Source organism: Solanum pennellii, chromosome 10 (genome assembly GCF_001406875.1).
Source record: "Solanum pennellii chromosome 10, SPENNV200".
Lineage (NCBI taxonomy): Eukaryota > Viridiplantae > Streptophyta > Magnoliopsida > Solanales > Solanaceae > Solanum > Solanum pennellii.
In genome coordinates, this window is record NC_028646.1 from 1098157 (window position 1) to 1106933 (window position 8777).

The following is an 8777-nucleotide window of genomic DNA, read 5'->3' on the forward strand; positions in this document are numbered from 1 at the left end:
TTGTGTGTGGTTGCTATAAGACGAATCTATGATTTAGAGTCAGTGAGTTCAGAATAAGTGTAATCATATTATATGTATACATAGTTCGAGCTGGAAGCAACGTGCTACAGAGTACTACTACTACTACACATGATTCAGAATGGATTAGTAGCTCAGTGCAGAAAGCATCACTCGTTACGGCGACACCCTAAAAGGTGGATTAGTAGCTCAGAAAAGATCAGATAAAGTGTTAATTTTAGATTACCACTTGTAAAGCTCCATTAAGATTTCCATCTCTTCCTCTCAAAAGAACTCCAAGATTTGTTGCTTTTGAAACAATGTTGGAGAACACATATGACCATTTGTCCTGTTTTCACACACACAAAAAAAAAAGTTAACAGTACTATGGTTTATCTGCTATGTTGCAGCACCGTTTTTGAAGAGTCCGAGCAACATAGAATATCTGTAACTTACAACATCCATCAGCATATGGACGAGGTTGATTGGATCGACAAGTACAATCCCAATAGCTCTAGACGCTTCAATAACAGAAGGGATCGATGAATTTCCCATCTCAATATCGACATTTCCATTGAAGTTTGTCATGTCAATAGGTCCTCCTCCATTTGCAATGAGTTTGATAATTTCCTCCAAAGTTGGATCAAGATGAGCGAATCGTCGTTTATATTCAACTTCATTAAGTACTTCAGTTTGCTTATTTGTGTCAAATAGCCATAATGGTTCTTGTTGTTGAGCCATTTGTCTTAGTTCTTCACTTGATGCGAAGGCAAGATCAATAATTTTGGTTTTGTATGTTTCAGCACAAACTGAAACTGATAAAAGTAGATCACTTGCTCTTGGCATATTTTCCCTTTGCAAAACTTGCATTGACTGAGAAAAATCAAAATTCACAACATGCACAAAAATTTCAAGCTATCGTCAACACGTAGATTATGAAGTTAAAACTTGAAAATTTGAGTTTTTGAAGCTGTGCGCGCTTAGAGTTTGGACATGCATTATACTTGAAGTTTTGTGAGTGGAAGTCCGAAAAACTGGCACACAAAAACAGGTTCGTTGAAGAAATCTGATCAAATTTCACGGTCAAACAGATACTACTCTCAAAATCTATGGCGAAAAGCTAGCTAAATTAATGATATGCTATATTTTGCCTAAATACTCATGACTATTCATTATTTGCTAATAACCTATGTTGTTCGTACGCTTCAGAAATGTTTGCAAGCCAATGTTGGATCCTCAAAAAATGTGTAGCATTCCGAAGGATCTAACACACGCTAGGCTATATTTTTGAAGAGTTCAAGTAACATAGACTAATACTTAAATTAATTATTTTGCAACCTATGGTCTGAACTTCAGTATTTTGAAAATAATAATGATAAACAAAAAACACCTAAAGTATCACGTTTCCGCGAGTTTCCATCCAGAACCAGGGGCAGAGTTACCTTGTATATGGTTAAAATAAGTTTATATGTATATATATAGTAGATGTCGAACACCCTTCGACTATTTATTTCTACACATTTTGAATCCCCTTGTTGAAAATTCTGACTCCGTCTCTGTCCAGAACTATCAGTTGTTCACTTTTCCTACCTGAGCTATATTAGATAGAAAACTCGTGAAAACATGATACTTCATGTGTGTGTTTTTACCATTTCTCAGTTTGAAATAGTTACAAAACTTATTGAAATAATGGTTATCAATTACAAAACAACTAAATTTTTTTTTTTCAACTTCAACTAAATATTGTACAAATGCATATCATATATTAATATAATATATACTTTATGATATAGTTTTGGTGAATGTACCTCTAAATATCCATAGTGCTCCAACCCTGATTTGTACATCTTGTAATTTTGAAAACCTCTTTAACAATCTCCGATCCTACACGATGTAAATTTAAATTAGTCAGGTCAGTAAGTTACGAATATTAAAGGACTTGTAGCCTCCAACGAGCACATTTTCAATGAATTTTATGAGATATACGCGCGTTTCTGGTAATGATAACGCGATAATAAAATGTAAATTAATAATGATTCAAACTGTAATGATAAGAGGATTTTAATTAATTGCAGAATACAAAGAAAAATTCAAAATTAGAAAGATTACTTTGAAACTGAAAGAACTATGAAGATAAATTAAATTAAATTAAATTAATGAGAAGTAAATATGCAAATGCATGCCTATGCATATACAATTTAGTATATATATAAAAAAAAACACAGTCTCGATGCACAAAAAATCTCACGTGTTCAAGTAGGGTTTGAGGAAGAGCCGCATTCTAACTCACCCTAATACAACAGATGTGATGAAGACAACCTACTTATCGTAGAATATTAGTAATTGTTTTCACAGCTCGAACTCGTTATTTATAGATTATACAAAGATAACTTTTCCGATGAAACAAAATCAATCAAAGAAATGAATTACACTGAATACGGCTGCTGTTACTATCTTCTTCTTCTCTTGCTCTATTTTTTTTTTTATAATTATTATTATTATTATTTTAATTTATTAAATTATGATGTAAACTATGATTAGAAAAGAGTTACGTTACTAAATAATTGGTATTTCTGTTAAAAGAAGCCCGGAATTTAAATTGATTAATTTGTATCCTACTCTATTTTTTTATTTTATTTTATTTTGTAAAATAATAAAATTATTCTTTTTTTAAAAAGTCATTATCTCTCAGACTTATAAAGCTTTCAATAAAGCCGAATCAGAAATCGAACGATTGAAAAGTTCCTGCATAAGTTGTCGGATTCTAAATAAAAAGCTTATCTGAAAACGCGTGATTCAATTCGAGTTTTCTTATTGTTCATTCCAAGACATTCCTTCTAACTTTACTAATTGATTTTGTGTGATTATTTCGTTTACCCGCCCCACACAAATCCGCACCCTTATTTTATCTTTATTCATTATACTAGTTTCCTTGCACGCGCTTTGCGCGTGTAACCCATGAATGTATTATTTCTTAAAAGATAATACTACTAAATAATAAAATATGTCTAATTGAGATTTCTTACTTTGTTTTACTACTAATTGCGACACTCCAATTTTCTGACCTCCAAGTGAATGCATCGAGATAATAATATGAGAAATTAATAAAATAAATTTTGTTTGTAAGTCAAAAAATAAGTTTGGAAAATTAAAAGGAAAAATAACAATTATCTAAATTAAATTTCTTGATAGTTCCGTTTTATTTGTAGAATAATGCTAGATAGTATAGATTAACTTTGAGTGAAGGAAAACAAAACCTTTCAACTTTTTTAATGAATGTGTTTTAAGTATTGAATTAAATTTTTATCCACAAATACTTTAAACTAATTAGTTAACTATAAATATTTAAAACTAAGATGTAAAAAGTTTTATCATTTATATTTTAAAAATCAGGATATTTATGAATAACTACTATTTTTATATAAAATTTAATTTTGTCATACATAACTTATCCACCATTAATCTAATATTATATGTTTCACCTTTTTTTTTTTCCATAAAAAGAAAAGAAAAGAGTAAACATCCTATTTTATCACATTCATTCTTAAAGATGAAAATTAATGTATATGTAAAAATTATAAGTACGGAGAAAAGAAAAAAAAAGTACACATGAGCAAGATAATTAGGCATTTTATTTTGTTTGTCTCTATAGTGAAACTGAACATTTGAGCATACAAAATATAAATATGAATTTAGAGCAACTTGCTAATAAAACAAGAATTCAACTATAACTATATGAAGAGAGACAAAAAAAAGTCTTATTATAATTCTTACTACAAATAAGTATAAAACTAACACATCAAGCTCCGAAGCTTCAGTAATTGAATTCTTATCTATTCTCGTAACTGCATAAGGGAATCTCACAACTTTCACCTCAAATTGTGACATTATTTCACATGTTTAGAGTTCCTAGATACAAGAATTGTAGGAGTGGTAAATAAAAGTTCTTCTTGAAAAAGTTAAATTTATAGAACAAAATTATAGAAACATGAAAAGTCACATGAATTATTGTTAAAATAAATATAAAAAGATAGAGATGAAATTTAATTTTATACTTAGACGAGTCAGCCAAAAAGAAAGACCACCAAAAGTAACGACCACCAAGATAGGCATAGTAATTCGATCTTTTGATCACCCTAGATACATGAATCTACTTTAATTTCTTGATAATTACTCATGTTTATTTTTATTTACATTTATGTTAGAAATTTTAAAGGTCAAGATTATGAAATGAGAATAAGAAGATTATATATATATAAATTATATAACTTTTAATTTATTAGAGGGGCAAAATGGTAATTCAACTTTTAAGTTTTGAGCTTCATGCTTATAATAATATATGATAATAATTAATTGTTTGCTCTACATTATATAACAACGAAAAATCATAGAATCTATTCAAACTTTATATTAATCAAAATAATACATTATTTAGACCAGAAACTAAAATTATTTATTATTCAATTTTGGAATATTCTCTAATTTATACTGTTTGGTAATACTAATTAAATCTCCTGCAATTTCTTTGTTAGTGAAGCTTTTGCTTTCATTCTCAACTTTACTCATTTTTTAAAATTATTATTTTCCCTCTACATTCTTCTAAAATTATTTTTATTAAAATGCCAACACTGTTACTTACAAGTAGAACCTTTAAAAATAATTTGGAAGTAAATATTAAATACTTTTGTAATATTATTCAATTCATCGAGGACATGATTTTAGATAGGATATCAACATAAAGGTCGAGAGTTAGGGTTAACAGTTAATAGATAATTGAGCGTTTTCTCAATTCATAATAGTGATAGAGCCGGATTATATTCTAATCCGGAGTACCTATCTCATAATATTTTACTTTTGCATAAAATCATGACCAAAAAAATGATTTCATTGAGTTGATGTGTTATCGAAAAAAAACTTTTTATTTCTGACAAAAATAGAGATAAAATATGTGTACATTTACTCTATAATTTTATTTATGAAGATACTAAATATGTTATTATTATTTGATAGTATCAAAAATCCTACAAAAAAAATATTGATTTAGGACAATAAAATCATTATTTAAGTTACGTAATAGAATTCAACAATATCTAAATGTAATCAATATGATCAAATTGTTTTTTTATAATGGAAGATAATTCAAAAGTATTATATTTATAATATTATATTATACATAAGAGGCATTTTTCTGAACAAAGTAGAGAGACTTTGAGAAGCATGGATAATGCCATTTTCCTAATTTGTAAATGAGTTAAATACTCAGTTCAGATCGAATATGAAAATTTTAATTTCCATTCAGATTAAATATGAAAATTTTGATTTGAATATATAATAATCAGAATAAAGAAACTAATAGAGGATTTTATGTGAAGAACAATTGTTTGGAGTCATTATCATGAAATTGATTAATCACTATTCCATAATTAGTTAATGATTGAGACTTTGATAACTCCATTATCCAAACTATTCTTACCATTTGGACCTTCTTATAATTATTTTTAATCAGATATTTGAGTTTAAATCCTCGATTAAATATAAAAAAAATTACGTTAGAGAGTGTTTCTCTTAAACGAATCTAATGCGATATTGAATTTAGATAAATCAAAATTAAAATATGAATACAAAATAAAAAATAGATGTTTCATGTACACAATAATATACTTTATTTCTACCACTATATTGAGTTTGTTATCATTTCTTTTTTAATATTATATGATATCTATAATTTATTGTTTAAACTAATTCAGATTTACCTTACGTTGATTATATTAAAATAAAAGTGTCATCTATCATAAATTTCTCTTTTTTCGAGAGCTTCAACTCTTATAAATGAAGGGATCACATTCATTTGTTGCATAATAAGTATCGAGGTTTTCCTTGAAAATGAGTCCCGTAAATAATAGATTTGTTTCTCTATATTTATTTTCAATAAAATATCATATTTTTATTTGTGTTAAAACTTAAACTCGTGATGTGCATCTAACTCAAAATTACGAGAGCAACTAAAATTTATTTTTATTTATTAAAAATTAAAATTTTCAAATTAAAAAAAAAAACAAAAAATATAAATGTGTTGTCTAAACATGAGAATAGAGGAGTCACACCACATTTTAGGCACAACATGGAGTGGGTATGCATCTTTTTCTCATGTGTCTCCTACTTTAAATGGTTATTTATTTATTTGACTAATATTTGGAAAAAAAAATATTACATGAGTAATATAATAAAACAAATTTTCTTTTTACTTTTCGTCTCAAATTATTTATCGTATTTTTCTTTTATATTCTTCTTAAGAAAATAATAATTTGAGAATGTCTACCGTCCATTGACGAGGGAGTTTGATTTTTAAATTAAAGTTGAGGAAAAATTTATTTTTTTAATAACTTGTTATTTAACATAAGAGTATAGTTGGAAAATTACAATTTCTAATTTTTTTTTCTTGAATTTCTAAAACAATACTTATTTTGGGACGAAAGAAAGGAAGTAATTTCTTTTTGAATATTTACTCTGTTAACGTGACATCTTTCCGTACTTTGAGATATAGTCTTCAAAAATAACTACTATCGATGGTAAAATGAAAATAAATAATTAATATCATCTTGGATTTTTATAACGATAAATATTTTTAGATTTTCTTTAAAATATAAATATTTAAAAAATTACGATAAATAATTTTGAGATAGAAAAAATATATCCTACAAAAATGGAAAATTTTGTAAGGTCTTTACCAAGACTACTTTAATTTTTGCATTTTTTTGTTTGTTCATAATTAAAAATTTATTAAATACATTGGAAACATGATGAAGATGTTTGACACGAAAATTTTAAAATGGAAAGTGATAAATACTTGACCTTATAATTTCAATGTATAATTTTTGTCCTATGATTGAGACAATATGAATTGATTGAACCGTTACTATCATTAATCACCATCGATACACAGAGGCATAGCTAAAATTTTCGATAAGAAGGTTCAAAATTTGAAGAAATAGATAATATGAAATAGCCGAAGGGGAGTTCAACATCTAGTATATATACCTAAAAAATTATTTTAACCATATAAAAATAATATATATTTCCGCTAAAGAAAATTCAGATGAACCCCGGAACATATAATGGCTCCGTCACTATCGATACATTAGTTACGTATAATTATTATCAATTTCCTTCATAAGTCATACACTTGCAAATTAAATATCACCACCTACTACAAATATACCTTTGTCCTAATTGATTTGAAATTATGCCACGTAAGATTCATTTATAGAAAAAAAACGTTTTCTGTTAAAAAAAATTTACATTTAAAATTCGAACTTGAAATCTATAATTAGAGGTACGTAGCTAGAAAGATCCTATTAATCTCACCGCATCTCTTGACGACCTAAAAGGGCAATTTGGTCCAAAAATACTCCTCTTTATCCTTTTTATTTGCCCTTTTAAGGTTTTAGTATACTAATTTTTTAAAAATCATCAAATAAATTTAGTTAATAGATGAATTTAATTAAATTATCCTTATATTAATTTATGCCTAAACGAGTAATTAATGATTATATATCTTTTAGGAAGGTAGTGAAAATTAATCTCTTTTAAATTTTCTAAAATGATAAATATTTTAAGCTTAAAATGCCAAATAAAAAGGACAAGGGAAAGTATTAATTAAAGAATAGATAATGACATGCTTATAAAACAAATGACAATAATTAGAATTAAACTTTGTGTTCATACGTCATCTCACATACTAAACTAATTAATTAATGGTGATTATAATTTTAATTAGTCATAAGCTTCTTAAATATATATTTTAATTAGAGAAAAAATTGTTGTGTCAAACAGTATTATACACTTGTCTCTTGTAGAAGTCAAGAATATAATTTACATCCAATTATAAGGTCTCATGAGTTGACAATCACTAACTATATAATAAAATCATTAATTCTATGTTGATAATTATCACTCAAATATTCAAAAATAAAAAAAATCATTAAGAAAATTATTTAACCCAAACACATCTATATGGCATTGAGGATGAGTCAACTGATAGATAAAAAAACTTTTATTTATAGATGTGTTTGTTATAAAATGGAATTTCGAGATTAATTTTAAATTCACGTCAAAAGTCTTAATGTAGGTAAAAGTTTTCCATCACTTTTACATGTGCCAAAAAAATATTGTGACATTTCTGTTCTTACGGCCTGCTCAAATCGGTAAAACTGTCTAGCAAAGACGATTTCATAATCGAGAGGATTCGAACTCGAGACCTCTGATTAAGAATAAAATAGTACTTGTTATTCCACCATAGCCTTTATTGATTTTTTTCGTTTTATTTATGTGAATATATTACTATTTGTGATAATAATTTTTCTTTATTATGATATCTCCAAAAAATAAAATGAAAATATTTTGAATTATTAACATAGAAAATAAAGTGCTTTTAACTCTCTTTTTTTTTTTTTTAATTTCACATAAATTAAAACGGAGATGATAAAAATTGTAATGAATTTCTAAGAAGTTTGTATAAACTTAAAAAAAAAAAAACCTCAAGAAATAAGGAAGAAAATGACTAATGAAAAAGTCCAAGTCATTTAATTTAATGACTCAATTAATGACCATTTCAATATATTAAATTGAGATTAGCAAATAACACCATAGAAAATAAGATTTGGCAAATCTTTGTTTCCACTAATCTAATCCTAAAATCATAAAAGGTCAAATCTAATTTTTTCTGTTGCATCTTCTAAACTTCAACTCTCCTATGGCCCACAATCAAGATTCCATACCCC